Source organism: Molossus molossus, unplaced genomic scaffold (assembly GCF_014108415.1).
Source record: "Molossus molossus isolate mMolMol1 unplaced genomic scaffold, mMolMol1.p scaffold_m16_p_11, whole genome shotgun sequence".
NCBI classification, from domain to species: domain Eukaryota; kingdom Metazoa; phylum Chordata; class Mammalia; order Chiroptera; family Molossidae; genus Molossus; species Molossus molossus.
This window is the reverse complement of record NW_023425346.1, coordinates 38110867-38127161: the sequence shown is the minus strand read 5'-3', so window position 1 is coordinate 38127161 and position 16295 is coordinate 38110867. Positions and strand designations below refer to the sequence as shown.

At 34.6% G+C, this 16295-nt stretch overlaps 1 pseudogene; it reads right to left on the bottom strand.

The window, feature by feature from the left end:
* Positions 1–5965: 5965 nt before the first annotated feature.
* On the bottom strand, positions 5966–6063 carry LOC118625905 (annotated as a pseudogene).
* Positions 6064–16295: the final 10232 nt, after the last annotated feature.

Genomic DNA, 16295 nt, shown 5'->3' with positions numbered 1-16295 from the left:
GGCCATATAGAACAATATTTGATATTGAATCTTGGGCAAACAGGACATCATTTTTGAGGTTCACTCGTTACCAATGTGTTCCCTCTGTTTTCATCAAGATAGATCTATATCTTTCTTAAAGTGTGATGTGTTTAAATGGATAGAATTTTTTTAACTCAATTTTAAGAGATTCCTATTAAAATGTTTAAATACCATGTAAAAATTGGACATGGGATCAGAGTGTTGATGCCTCTCTTACATTAGCACATGAACTAAACTTAGTAGAAAACATCACTTGATTACGTAACTGTTGCTAGAAGTGGTGCTCGGATGAAATGGGTGATCACATTTGCTCACAGTGGGCGATCAGTTTCATTTGCCATAAGAATCCATAGTAAGAAAGACCGTTCTGTGCACAAGTCAGACTCGGTGTGAACTTGTTAGTGAGCCAGCTGAATAAACTCGTAGTCAAAAACGAGGTCATTTAAAGATTGTCTCTATTCCAACTTTGGCTCTAGCTCATTCTAGCTCCGCATCACCTGTGGGGAAGTAATTTAAATTCTCCAAACTTCAATATTTTTATGTATAAATCTGAACAAATACAAGAATTGGTACGAGAATTAAAATAGAGTGTGTGTATAAAACTTGTGGAATAGTAGTTGACATATATGTGTCCAATAGATATTAGTATGTTAAGTACGATTTAGCAGATTAGAAAATAGAATTATATAGGCTCACTTTATAGAAGGTATTTTATAACATTAGTTGAAAATTCATCATAGTTGTGTCTCTAAATATAATTTATCCCTAATGGGGGGAAGATATTTCTTATGGACCTTGGAACTAACTATTAATTCTGTAAAGTGATTCAGCATCCCTTGAACCACGAACTGTACCATGGTTGCAGCTGGTAAGTTTACTTGCTGCACTCTATAGATTCAGCCAGCGAGAGACAATGAGCCCAAAGGAATCTACAAAGTTTATTGCTTACACAGAAGTCTATCGATTCCCACAGAAACTGGCACTGTACCTTAAAAGGGGGGCAAGGTAGACCTGCATGCTACTGAAACTAGGACTATGAATGAAATATGGTCTTATGGAAATCTCCCATAAAATATAGATGAAAAACTGCATGCAGCAGCCTTTTAACAGGATGTCTAACCTTTTTTTCAGCAGGTATTGCAGGGCATTCCACCAAACCCTGAGTCCGACGGTGGTCAAACATTGCTGTGTAGTCTATATGGTAACATGCAAGGTCTCCAAGTTTCCACAGCAAAATTGTTTCCCTAGCCCTGGCCGGTTTGGCTCAGCGGTTAGAGCGTCGGCCTGCGGTCCTGAGGGACCCGGGTTCGGTTCCCGCTAAGGGCACGTACCTCGGTTGCAATTTGTCCCTGGTCGGTTGTGCGGGTGGCAGCCACTCGATGTGTTCCTTTCACATCGATGTTTCTCTCTCTTTCTCTGTTCCTCTCTCTCCCTCCCACTCTACCTGAACAAAAAATGAAAAAATGTCCTCGGGTGAGGATAAAAAAAAAAAAAAAATTGTTTCCCTACAAAGCCGATTAGATTAAGAAGAGAACCAAAAGCTGGGAAATATTATTGATTTGTTTCAACCTCAAAGAGCTTCCCAAGTGAGATATTCATTGTTATAAACAGAAAAATATTATAGTGACAGTGATAAGAGGTATTATTTTTAGAGGGCCAAGTGACTGATGAGCGTTTTTACATGGTCATTGTTAATTCATATGCATCATAATCTTTCCTTTTCAGGGGCTGGTAAAATGCAAACTCCAGGCAAGACCAAGGTGTGGTAAGAGGGGAAATAATAAGAGGATAGCTTAGACAAGCTGTTCAAAGTCTTAGGGAAAAACATAGTCTAATTTTCTCTGTATTTTATGATTCTTAACCCCATTATTATTAATTATTATTATTATTGTTTAATTGGAAAAAGCTGGTAATTGCAGATTAGGCTTGTATAGGACAGCTTTCATAATAAGTCTTAAGTAAGAAGATTTTTTTTATCCAACACAGTTTATCAGGAAACCTTACAGTTATAAATAATGTAATTTTACTCAGCATGGTCTCTCTGCATGTTTTTTTTCTCTAAGAACACGATATTTCACGGGTAGATGAGGATTCTGTGGAGATTTTTATTGGGATCATGAACACAGCGAAATGAGATATCTCAAAAATTGAAAAAAAGGCTCAGTAGAATTGAGAGTCTCTCTTCTTCCTCAAAGCCTACATTCGATCAATACTAAAATGTTAGAGTTTTCTGACATGCACACTTCAATGCACTTTGGGTCAGCTACTCTTTGTGTTCAGAAATTAGCCTCATCTAATACCTTATAAATCTGATGAAGTCTTATTTATAGTTTAGAATTACCTTAACTTTGTAAATATATCTTCTTTCGTACTTTCCCATTGCATAATTCTCACTCTCCTGTGCCTTGAATATATTCCTGTTATGATGTTTACTACACTAAACTATATTTCTCTTTATATATCTATCTCTTCTAATATATTGTAACACGTCTGAGCTCCAGTTTATGGTTCATGTTTTTTATATTCATGGCATAGAATTATTCAAATTTTTGTTAAATTGAATCGAGTTGAATTGTACTGCATTGAATAGTTGTGTATTTTTCTGTGAAACCATCCACACTCTTCCCTCATTTTCCTTCTGCCCAGTGACATGTATTTGAGGGATGAACAGGTTTAAGAGCACCATGTTTTGAAATGAAGCAGAACAAAGTTAAATGATCCACAAGGAGATCAATGCCTAGAATTACAGCATAGAAACATAATACTCAAACCAACAAGCTCACCATCTTGAGGGCTTTAACGAACCTAGAAATTTCTTTTCTCTTTCTTTTCTGTGGTTTAGCCTTAAGGTATCTGTATTTCCAGATGTATAGGAAATAGGTATCATTAAAATGTAGTCAGTTATTATTGGTAAAGTTATTCACTTATTCAGTGGAGATGATAAAATAATATTAATAAAATTCAAAGTATTTTAGAGTCATAAAATAATTCAAAAATTTATAGAAATAGAGTAAGGTTGAAAATAATTAAACAATTTCAAATAAATTTTATGTCTATCTTTAGTTTCATAGTAGAATCATTCAGTTTTAAATGTTAATAAGTTCATATTTTCCTATAATTTGAATAAGTAATAAATTGTACTGAAAAGTCCAAAGAATAAGAGATTATGGACTTTCTTTGTTTTACTAGATGCTTTCAAGGAAATAGAATATTTTTTACTTAGTTGTCAAGAAAATTAATAATTATTTAATAATAGGCTATTTGTGGTGTTAAGATTTTTGTGTGATATATTTAACTTAATATTTGTCCTTGTAGAAATAAATTTAAAGATGCACATTGTTTTTAAGGGCGGGCCTACTAGTTTTTCTCAGGTGGATCAAGATTTGGCTAAAGATAACAGCAGCATGGATATTGTAACCTTCCAATGTTTTCTATACGTCAGATAAATAAAATCACCCAGGATACTTGATATGTAGGAAGATTATCAGTTCAATTTCATGAATTTGTGGGGGTTCCCAGAATCTGTTTCTTTTAACATGGAATTCAGGTCATTTCTTTTTTTTTCAATATACCTGGACAAATACATCTATATACTACCAAATGGATGAAGAAACTTGAAAGATTTGCAGATCTTTTGGTCATTAATCACCACTTTTTTCTTTGAATTATTTATTTTCCTCTCCAGATTTGTCTCAGCACTAATCTTTTGGTTTCCTAGGATTAAGCACGTCGAATAGACCTTTTTCTTTGCCCATGTTGTTTCCTGCACTTCAAATCCTGTGGCCTAAGTGTTTCCTTGGCTGACCACACACATTTACCATCTACATGAACAACTGGCATGGCTAGTTTTATATTGCTGGCAAAAAAGCAATTGTCACAAATACACTTAATCAAATAGTATAAAATTTGTTTTAAAGTAATACACACACACACACACACACACACACATATACACACACACACACAAATATGTAAGGTACTATAAATTAAAAATAAGCCTTCCTTACCATCTCCAGCTCATAGTAGTTATGTCGTAGTTTCTTTCTGCTCTCACCATCTCCCAAAGTCTGTTTTTTCATGCTTTTAATCTCTAGTTCTCTCTTCATTTCTAAAACACTAGTTTTCATACCCTATTTTATGTTTTAATAATACCAAAATGTTCTTCAACTATTTGAAACATTTGACTGTTTGAAACATACATTTATCCTGCTACCCAGAGTTAATAATATTTATTACTTGTTAATAATATTTATTACATCTCCAACTCATAGTAGTTAATCCTTATTACCAGTTTTTTTGTATTTCTAAAAATGTTGATATACATAAAGATGTATGTAGATATAAATATATTATACACATTCATATACACTCAATTTCATAGACATCTATAAATGTTTGTTTTGTGTATACCTTTGTACAAATAAGTTGACACTATATTTATATATTGGAGAATATTTTATATCAGCTTATATAAATCCACCTCATTTTTACAGGCTCTATAATATTCTATTTTATGTATGTATCATGATACAATTAATTAATCCCCTCTTACTAAATAAATATTTAACTTATTTTCATTTGTTTCACATTACAAATAGCACTGTAATGAATGTTCCTGCATATAAATCCTTGTGCAGTGAAGAATTATTTTGATTAAAATAATATGGATTTTGGATAGATATTTCTGAATTAACCTTAAGAATGTTACAATGTGTACTTCCATGAAAAAGAAGACAATGTTTATTTCTCTACACTCTTACTGATTTTTTATTATACAATTTATATTTGGGTGACCTCTTCTGTTTTAATTAGCATTTATTTACACATTAGTGTACAGGAGTATCTTTGAAAGTATATGAAGGGTTTGTATTTTTGAAGCACACTGGTTGTGTCTTCTTCTATCTTAGAAACTATTATGTCATAGTTTCTTTCTACTCTAACCATCTCCCAAAGTCTGTTTTTTCATGCTGTTAATCTCTAGTTCTCTCTTCATTTCTAAAACACTAGTTTTCATACCCTATTTTATGTTTTAATAATATCAAAATGTTCTTCAACTATTTGAAACATTTGACTGTTTGAAACATACATTTATGCTTTATGTGATGTCAGTTTTCCAGTTTTGCTATTATACTCATTCTATTAGAAAGTATCTAAGACTGATATAAACTCATCCCCCCGCCCCAATACTTACAGTTTAATACAATGCCAACAGTAAACATATTCTACAGGTTTCGGTTGAAGTACCTGCTACCCAGAGTTAATAATACAGTGATACCTCGGTTCTCGAACATAATTCGTTCCAGGAGGACGGTCGAGAACCGAATTGTTCGAGAACCGAAGCAATGAAACCCAATAGGAAAGCGTGACTCCACAAAGCGTGACTCTCTCTCTGCGCTCACACTGATGACGCAAGCAAGGCGCGCTGGGCCGAATGAACGCCATTCGGCTCAACTCGGCTCATCTCGGAAGTTCGAGTTCCAAATATTTGTTCGGATTCCGAGACAAAAGTTTCTCGAATCTCCTGGTCGAATACCGATTTGGTCGAAAACCGAGGCGTTCGAGAACCGAGGTATCTCTGTATTTATTACTTGTTCAACTATTTCAGAAAAAAAAAAAAAAAACAACTTTTAAAGTTAAGAAAAGTTCTAAATTTGAGAAGTTCTAAATTTGAGATATATAAAGAATATTTATTTAAAAATATGAACACTTTGCCCTGGCCAGTTTGGCTCAGGGGTTAGAGCACTAGCCCATGGACCATGGAGTCCCGGGTTTGATTCCCGCTAAGGGCATGTACCTCGGTTGCAGTTTGTCCCTGCCCTGGTCGGGGTCATGTGAGTGGCGACCAGTTGATGTGTCTCTCTCACATCAATGTTTCACTCTCTCTCTTCCTCCCTCTCTCCCTCCTGCTCTATTTGAAGATAAATGCAAAAATAAATAAATAAATAAAAAATATCAACACATCCTGAATTTGCTTGCCATCTTGCACAGGGACCAGGATAATCTTCTCCATATTGTTCTGATTTAAGTAAATATGCTGACCATGGCTGTGTCTATATTAGTCTGATTGTGTCTGTATCTGAGTACATGTATGTGTGATCCAATATTTAACTAGTTTTACTTCTACTTTAGTGATTTGCCTGTTCTAAAGCTGCACTTGATGAAAAGCACTGAAATAATTTGCAGTATAAGTTTTGCGTATGCTCTAAGTATTTAAAATGTTTCATCTATCTTTATGCCATCCTAAGGTAATAGGGAAAAACTGAAAATAACCTTTAATCGTCATTAGGATTTTGACATAATTTTTTAACATTCAATGCTACATTGTCTTCAAACATTGGAATACTTGCCAATAGATAGCCTTACTGCAGTTTAGGATCTTGTTTTTACCACCTTATTTTTTTAATGTATTTTAAAATTAGGCATATTAAAACATTGTGTTCATATTTTGGCTTTCTTTAAACTGTCATTGCAAAGAAATATTTGTTTGTTATATTTTGCATGAGTCTCCTCCCCACACTTCCCCCCTCTCCTTAAGGAAGGCAGGCACAAAAGCAAGAGGAAAGAGGTAATTGACCTCTTGACCAAGTTGTTCTGTTTGGTGAAGTTGTACCACATTGCCCTTGTGAGGTTTACAGTAAAAGCAGAGCAGAGGTCTGGAGTAGAGGGACTAACAGTGTTAGGATCAAAGGCCTAATTGTCTGTTTTCTTGAAGTTAGGGTTATTGGCAGCTGCCATTATACCATCCATGCTCCTGTCACCCAGCACAGCCAACCAGCATGCACTAATTGCAGTGGCCTTTTCATCAAGTAAGATCATCCCACTAAACACAAAGAGCTGTCTTTCCATTAGCACAGACAGTAGCCAGCTAGATCAGCTGGGCTCCTTGAGTATGATTGGACTGTCATATTGTTATGATTTGTTCAAGTTTAGAGCATTTAGCAGATACCCTTTGCACCTCTCTTTGTACCTGAATACTATAACCTGACTGCCCCTATCATTTAAGAGGGTACTATAGCTTTTCAAAGTTCAGCAGCACACAATTGCAGGCAGGCAACTGGTTTCTGACAAGAGATCAATACTGTCCTTCCAAACGCTGGAGTCAAGCTGCTGGGTCTGTCAGAGGGATGTGTGCTGTAATTGGATCATGGATGCTGCGAGTCATCTGAGTTTCCCTTCAGCACTGTCACAGCTGTCAGATGTCATCCCTTTGTACAGCTGTCACTGCGGGAGGGTTGGGGCTCTTTTTCTGTTCTAACCCAATGCAAATGTCCACTTAGCAGATGAATATTGAAGATATTAGACACTTCTTTATGCCTTTATGCAAAATAAAGATCTGTGTCATCTATGAATTTCATGGAAATAAGTTGCAATTTATTCACTGTGAGAAAAGTGAAGTGAAGCCTGTAAAAATGAGAAATTATTTGGTTCAGGCTATTAAAAAAAGGAATATTTTACAGAATAAACAACCATATGCAGATATTTTTCTTGAGATGGCAAAACTAATACTGTGCGGTATTTAGAATGGTCACCTGATATTCAGATGAGATTTAAAAATATATATGTATCTTTTGTTTCTATATTCATGGGGAAAGGACAAATATTTGCTACATTATCTCCTTTTAAATCATTAAAATGTATTGAAAAATATAAACGTAATACCTATTTTAAATTAGCAATATGATAAGATTATTTAGAATCAGGTCAAGGGGTCTCAAGAAAGTTTTTAAGACAGGGAGAACAGTCTCAATAAAAATGAGTGTGATGTTTTGGTCACAAAATTCTCTTTATCTAAGTTATTACAAATGAATAGAAAGACATGTCCATAGTTGGCATCATAATTATATAAACTATAAGTGATTATTAATTTATCTATTAATTTCAATCAATTTTACTTCTGTTTAAATTTAAAGAAACATTCAAATAGAAGAAATACATTTTATTTTATGCACTTACGCTTATGAAACTATATATTTTTAAATGATGAATGGTTCATTTCTGGAATGGTTCAACTTGACTCATGTATACTTGCAACACATAATAAAACTAAAGAGATGGCTCTAATGTGGCTATGGCAATTATACTCTTAATTCGGGAACTTTCATAATATTGAGATGGATCCATGAATTTCTCTAGACTATCCCAAAATAAAGTACAATCTTAATTTTTTGTTTTTACCATTTTATTCCTGTTTCCCTAAGCTGAGATAAGAATCGTTTTTGGGTGGCCAACAGGGTAATTTTGATTTGGGTGGCTGACTTCCTCTCTCTTGAGGTCCAGACCACACACCACCTTCTCTGTCAAACAGGCAGCTTGCTCCAGCCCCAGTGACAGAGTAGCATGAACCTTATTTTCCAATATCTAACCTCAGCATCCTGTCATCCACCAGGGGACTCACTGGGTCAGAACCTCAAATACCCAAACTTTTTGCTTCCAACTGGCATTATGAGGTGACCTCACCTCATTTGTGACGGCTCATTTTTTTTTTTTAGCCTAAAATTAGTGACTGCCAAAATCAAAACATAGACATTTGGTCCATATTGTGGGGCAGGGCAGTGGAAAAGGAGGGAAGCAATGACAAGCAAACGCACCCAGTGTTTGTATTTAAAAGATGACATGTTTGAAATCATTGTGATGTGTGCTCATCAGGGTCAGAAGTATTGCATTTCCCATTGCCTCAGTTCGCATTTTTCTCTGTGTGATTTCACATTTACAAGAATCTGGGTAAAAATCTTATGAAAATGAAAATGATTTACTCCTATGAAACAAATTATTTAGCAATCAAATCTTAGTTGAATATAACTGGTATAATAAAATAGTCTTTAATAGTTACTTAGGCAGAAAATATAGGAATGAATGAAGTAAAATTCTTAAACTTAGTTCCTTAAGGTTATTCTTCTGTGATAACTGTGAACTTTATATGCAACTCTAGTGAGTCAAGTAGGCACACTTCTTCTTTTTTTTTTTTTTTAAAAAAGAAACATGGTTTATGGCTAATTACATCAGAGATCCAAAACAGTCTTTTTTACATTTGCATTAATAAGGGTGTCACATGACCATGTTGAAGTAGAAGTATACATCAAAGGTAGATTAAAGGTTGGTTAAGCATCAAACCATGTTCCATATGTAAATTTATAGCAATGATGTGCAGTAGAAAGATAGCTTACCCTCTATTTCTGTGCTACTAAATAAAATTAAAAATTCACAACTCTGGGTTATGGGATTTTAAATGAATTTGATCTCTCTTTTGGGCAGGGCAAATAAGTGTTTTGTGATGTATTATTTTATAAAAAAAAAAAAAAAAAAGACCATCGTTCTGGCTCATTTAATTTTGCGAGTGAATGATCTAAGATTAACTACAGACTAGTCAGTGCAGTTTAAAAGCTGAAAGCAATTTTCAGCCATAGATGGTAATGCCACATTCGGTCCACAACCGAATGACTCTAAATGACTAAGCTTCGAGGTCTTTGTATATGACCACAGGGCCTGATAAAGCCATAGGAACACAGTAAAAGCACAAAAATAGTTCCAATTTATTTGGTGCCATCACCTTAATGAGATTAATACAGACGTGTTCATGTGCCTAATTGGTAATTTTGTTTTAACTAGTAATGAAGGATTAAAACTTCAGGCAACAGGCTACTTGCTGGAAAGGGGATTTGAGGGGAAAACCTTTTTAATTATAAAAGAAAGCCAGTGGAATACACCACTGCAAAGTTAATAATAATTCTTTTTTTTCTTTTTTTTAAGTGAACTGATTAAAATGTGTACCCTGGATTGTTCTTGCCATTTTGTGAGAAAGGGTGACTTTATGAGAAGTACTACATACAGCTTTTATTTACCTATACACCCTTTGGCATACAAACACATACAGAACTGTGACTTCAGGTGAAAAAGTGTTAAAACTGAAAACCTTTGGCCCTCAGGCCACTGTGGAATTTAGAGTATGTAGGATTTTATTTGAACTTATTTTTGAACAACTAACTACAGCTGGATGACCTGTGGCTAGCTGTCCCACTAAATTCCACAGCATCCCAGTCAACCAGAGCATCTTTGGAGAAACGTCACCTATGTCTTGAATGGCGTTCCCCCTCAACCTCCAGGAACGGTTAAATGCTAACACTATTAAGCATGCTGCCAAAACACAAACACCCAGTCTGTCATTAAGATGTAATTATAAGGGGCAGCTGAGCCCAGTCTGAGTTTTGAATCTGAAAAATCTTGTTTAAAACACTAAATCAGAACTACCCATCCAAACCTACCAGCATCTGCCTGTGCCAGCCCAGTGAACTATGTGTAACTGAAATTGCAGGTTTTATCAGAGTTCACAGTGCTCACATGTGAGCATATTTTGATTATTACTCATCTGGCATAACCGCAAAATGGATCATTGTTTTATCGTGCTGGTGTTGGTGGTGAGTTGTGTAACCTGTACCGTGCATACCTGTGCCAGTGTATGGTAATTTTGTCTTTCAGAACAAATAGTGAATTAAACGAACAATATATAGCCCTATGCTGCCACCTGAATAAAACAATATCATCTAGGTTATTATTTTCCCCTAGAAACTTTGCCCAATGCTAAGGTGTCTTTTTGATTAGGGAAAAAATAGCCCTGAAATGCGAGAATTTGGTCTTTGACGTTCTATTATGAGCCCCTTGAAAAGGACTCTGCGTAGGGATACTGTGCAGTGAAAGATGCTACCTTCTCAGAGAATGAAGACAGAAATATATTTTACATTTCTTGTCAGATTGAACTTTAAGACATCCTGAGTGCTTTCTCTATAATTTAAACATCACAGCCCAAATGGCAACATGCTTTGTTCAGTTCCAGTTGTGTGGAGTTTTAGTGCTTCATTGATTCGGAGGAAGGCTGCGGCTGGCACCCGAGCAGGGCGACGGAATCTCGCTCTCACTGCAGCATGTCAAGCCATTATATCTGGGACCAGAATGTCACCGTGGTCTCAATGGTTCGTCAGCTGAAGGATATGGTTAACAAATGTAAAACCAAACTTCAGAGGAGCTGGTTTTCTGTGCTAAGTGATCTGTATTCCCTCTGAATTTACTTTCCCCTAACCCCGTGAAATTAACAGCACTTTCTGACATTCGACCCCCTGACCTCACACATAATAAGAATTTAAAAAGCACCATGCATGAGTGTGTCTCTGTAATGCAAAACTGGAAAAAATGACCATGTCGCAGTTTTATTATACAAAACCTTCTCAATCTCCATTGCATGCTTCATATATGAGTGCTCAGTTTAAAGTTATTATAAAGAAAAACACAATTTTAAGAGTAATAATTCACTGTTCGTGACTTTTATAGACAATAAATTGTAGCAAATACATATTGCTACCAAAAAGCTTTGTACTCCGTTAATGCAGATATTTACCGAGATAAGTGTTAAAAATCGTCCGCCTGAAGACTGATGGTTCACAGGAAGGGGCTTCGGGGAGCCGGTTGCCAAGGGTGCAAGTGCGTGCACAATGTGTAGGTCTCAAGGTTTAAGAGGCAGAAGCAGGAAAGTGTTATGTGGAAATGATTTTGTGTTATCAGGCTCAGGGGATGACAGCATACAAGAGTAAGAACAAGGTGCTATGTGGCTTTTTCTTCACTGTGAAGTAAAGATTGGCAGCTGGAAGTAAGGCTTACAGACAGACCTGCACACAGGACCTCTGCACCCAGGACTCATAATCACTACTCAAAGGAAAACGCATTTACCAGGGAAAAGCGGCTGTAGCCATCAGAAGTGTGCTTAAAACACCACTTAAATATCACTTTATACGCTATTACTTGCAAACTGTGGCTTCATATTAAATTATACTTGCATAGGCTTTTGCTTAGGTGCTGATAATGCTTTTGAGGTTGCATTGGTGAAGAAGAATTTAGGCTGCTTTGCAAGAGACGTGACCAGAATATTCCAAGCAGCTGACAGTGACAGGGTGAAAAATTGCAGAACTGTACTTTCTTTCCCCATATAGATTGTAATTTTAATTGTCATTGTGGCCCTTCTGTTTTAATTATGGGACTTCTTTGATATATACCAGGACATCGTATTGAATGAAAATATGGTGCTATAATAGTCTCTTTATAATTAATGACCACATGTAGATCTTGGTGCATAAAAGGGAAGGAATAAATGAACAATTTATTTAACTAGGTTTTGGATTTCTTTCTGTCTTCCAGTGAATATAAAATGATCCCAGGGCTTCTGAGAATGTTTGATGTAAGAACTGCACAGAATATCTAATAAAATTACTTTAAGCTAGATTATGAAACAAATTATGTTTCAAAATATTCTGCCCCCAAATAGTAAAGTTTATCTATTTACCATATTATTCTTTTAACATTTTATCTTATGCAGATAATCTTAAATTTATTTGCAGATATATTTAAATTGTGTCTCCTTAAACAGATTTTATTTGTGACATAGCTTATTTTTACAGGTAAAATGAGGTTTCAGGAAAGAGACTTTTGAAGCTTAATTTATCAAACTGTAAAAAAAAAAATTATCTCTGAACTTTTGCTTTTAAAGTACAATAGATCTGTGCTGCATTTTTTCCTCTGCAGGAAGAATACATTTTTCTCAGTGACTACTACTAAACAGAAGCTGTTTTTCTACAAATCACAAATAAGTAGTCTATTCATAGGCAATTTAAAGCCCCTGAAAATTGTGAAGAGGTATCGGAAAATAACAAACGCTTAACATTGTTCTACAACTATTACATAACAAGATTGCCAAATACAGCAGTGTGACATAAATATTCTGTGCTCATATACATTTCAAGAGAGCCAGACCTCTATGGATTTCTGGAAAGCAGACCTATTTGTCCAGGGTCTGTCACTGTAAAAGAGGAAAATGCCCCCTGACAAGCTTCTGCTAATTTTATTGTGGCACGAGCCCCGTGCATACATCCTCTACAGTATGACTGCAGTTCAATTGCAGAGCACAATGAAATTGGATCGGCAGAGACAGGGACTACCCTGGGGTCAGCTGTGACCATGCCACTTCCATGTGATGTCTAGTTGGGGTGATGGTGTGTAAATAAACGTAGAGAATTGCAAATCTTGTCATGGCCACACAGAACAGATCAAGCATTTAAAGATGGTTGCCCGCAAACCTAACTGGAAGGTGGTTGCTGTGTGTGGTGGCTGAAGAAATACTCAATTCCTTGCCGGAGTCTTCTTCTTGACATATCTGAAAGTACTGACCTAGCATTATGTTGCTGAGGGGATTCATCACTAAAGTGTTTTTCATCATAGTGGAAAAAAAGAAACAAATCATGTTGGAATATTGTGCTCTTAAAGCTATTGTGCTGATACCAAAGACACCTTTTATTTATATTATCCTACTTTGATTTATTGATTGATTGATTTACTTTTTAACAAGGTGAAGCTTCTAAATGTCCTCCTGTTTATTGAATTTGGCATATTCAAGTTCTATGAGTTCTTGTCGTTATTATGAACTTTTCTAATGTTAGAAAGTAAAATATTATAGAATTCACATTTTCTGCTTATGAATCTAATTTTATTTAAATACTACTTAGAATACTCATTAAAATATACTTAGGTTTTCCTACCTTCAGTCAATAAGATGTATTTTTTACCAGTTTTGCATTTATACATATCTGTTTTTCTGTTACTTTTCCCACATGACAATTACCTTTCATTACAAATTTATAAAATCATTTACATTTTAGCAGTTTAAATGTTTCAGCTGACATTTTGTAACTATTACCCTCTTCTAGAATGGCATATGTTCAGGCAGTTAATAAAAAATTAAATGGAATAGCACTAGACGTGGTGAAGCTTTGTATCAGAGTGTTCTCCACATTTCTGAAAATACCATCCTTGTGTTGCAAACTGTGAAGTGAGGTTAGGGCTGTGCCAATATGTGTATTTGTCACAACTGTCACAGAGACCGCGAACTAGCCAATCACACAGCCCTTAATTAGACAGTTATATTTTGCTTTTTAGAAATTGTCCTCATGTAAAATGGTGTCTAAGATTCAAGAAAGGTGCTGAGAGCTAAGAGGGCAAAGAATGCCAGCAGAGATACACTTTAATATTTTTGAAGAAGATTTATTAACTGTAGCATGATTTCTTAAATACAGAATAAAAATAGGCGTTATAAAATAAATTTTATACATTTAGCAGGAAAGAAATATATTGTAGATATTATTGAAATAGCAATAGATTGAATTAAACATTACAATGGCATAGTATGTTTTCATATGGATTTTGAAATTATATGTTAAAATCATCCACAAAAATGATCATTTAAACAATACAGATATCATAAATGCTTTAATTTTTTCTTATATAGGGTCACGATTGCGACATTGGCTTCATTTGTAAAGTTTATTTAAATTATATATTACTGATAGTAAATTATATATTTTTATCAAAAATTAGTTATGCTCTTACATTTTTTTCTAATTTTAGAAACATCTACATAGCATACTTTTTATTATTTTAAGTAAATGAATTCAGGATTTTTTATGCTCAAAGTAAAACATATTGACACCTTGCCATATGTTGAAACATGATTTTAGCTTGTATATTTATTCAAAATTATAAAGTTGTGTAGAGAATGAACCAGACAAAAATATATCAGCAAATTTTGTCTGTGCAGTGATTTTATCTTTGTATGTATTTTCCTTGTCTGTGAAAATGTACACTAATATACCCTTTTCCTGGTGCTATCTCTATCCATTTTTTGATTTTGTAAGTTAGAAGTTAAAATTAAATTTATTTTTTAAGTAATAAATCACCAACACACTCGGTAATGTTTGCCAGCAATATTGCATTTGGATAAAAATATGATGCATTTTATAGTCTCTCATATAAGCAAAAGTAAATCACTATGATTTTTAAAATATAAAACTTATTACAACCTGTTTTCTTTTATATTATTTCTGAGGTTTTAAGCTAATTCCAACCAGAGTGGAAGCCTTTTGGATTTCTAGAACCTAAGAGAGGGAAGTCCTAAGAAATTCCAATAAATTAAAACTATAAAACATTACAAAGAACTCTTCTTAAGAAATTAACAATAAACTTTAAGTTAGATGGGAAAAAATGGGCTTACTTGTTTGTTTCTTTTTAACAGTGGACATTTTATGTATTTTATGAGTAAAAATATCTAATTTGGGGTAACTTGCATGGTTCATCCCATTTTAAATCTTTATTCAATAGGCATATCATAGAAGTTTTAACAGTCATAGCAGATTAACCTTGCCTGTGCTTTTGGAGCCTAGTCATCTGATGAATTTACATGCAGCTGGATGAAAATGCTATTTGGAGAGAGATTGAGAGTTTATTTGATTAAATCCCTTTCTCCACTACCTTGACCTCTTTCTTGTGAAATAATCAGAACTGTTTAGCAAGAATATTCAGGCATTAATAATGAATTGCTTTTGAGCTGGTTTCTTCTGCATGAAACAAACCTATTGGTGTCTGCTTTTTTCCTCTCTTTGAAAAATAGTGCTTTATTTAATGAGCACTATGATTATGGAAATAGTAAGAAATATATTTCTGGGGAGTTTTGTTTTATAATTTGTTGACCATTTTGCTATGTGTAGTACTAATTGCTGTGGTTTCACCTTCCTATTCTCCCAAAGACCATCCCCCCCACAATCTGTATAAAGATGGGATGTGTTAGGCAGGGTCAGATGCTTCAATGTGATTGGGTGGCAGTTACATGGTTTATCTTGACCAACTGTGAAGATGGTTTTGAGAGGTCATAGGATTTTCTGATCTTAAAAAGTGCCACTATTTATAATTTGATTGTGTGTTTATATACTCTTCCCCCCACAGAATCTTGGTTTCTAAGAATTTTACTACTTCATTTTTTTCAGTTCACAGTTATTTTTCTAAGCAATTATTAGATCATATTTCATAGAATTCCTGATTTTTAAGAGACTTTAGAGATCATCTGGTGTGGGCTACTTTTAGAAAAAGAAAAATATTTATAACACATTAAATTAATTTTTTATCTTGGGATTGATCCCAAATTCACTCCAGGCCAGGAGAAAGAAATAGCGCTGTTGTCCACATTCAGTTGAAATACAGTTGGAAGACAAGATATGCACGTGTGATTAAGTCATTTGTAATTAATACTAGTTATAGATGAGTGAGATAGAAACTTGTGACCCTGGAAGTTGAGAGGCAGAATTTTTCTCCTCATCTTGCTGGAGTATTACTGAATGAAATTGGGGCTTTGTTCAATCAAAAACATTCATTAATATTTGGCAGCTAAAATAACTTCCAGATGTAACTTC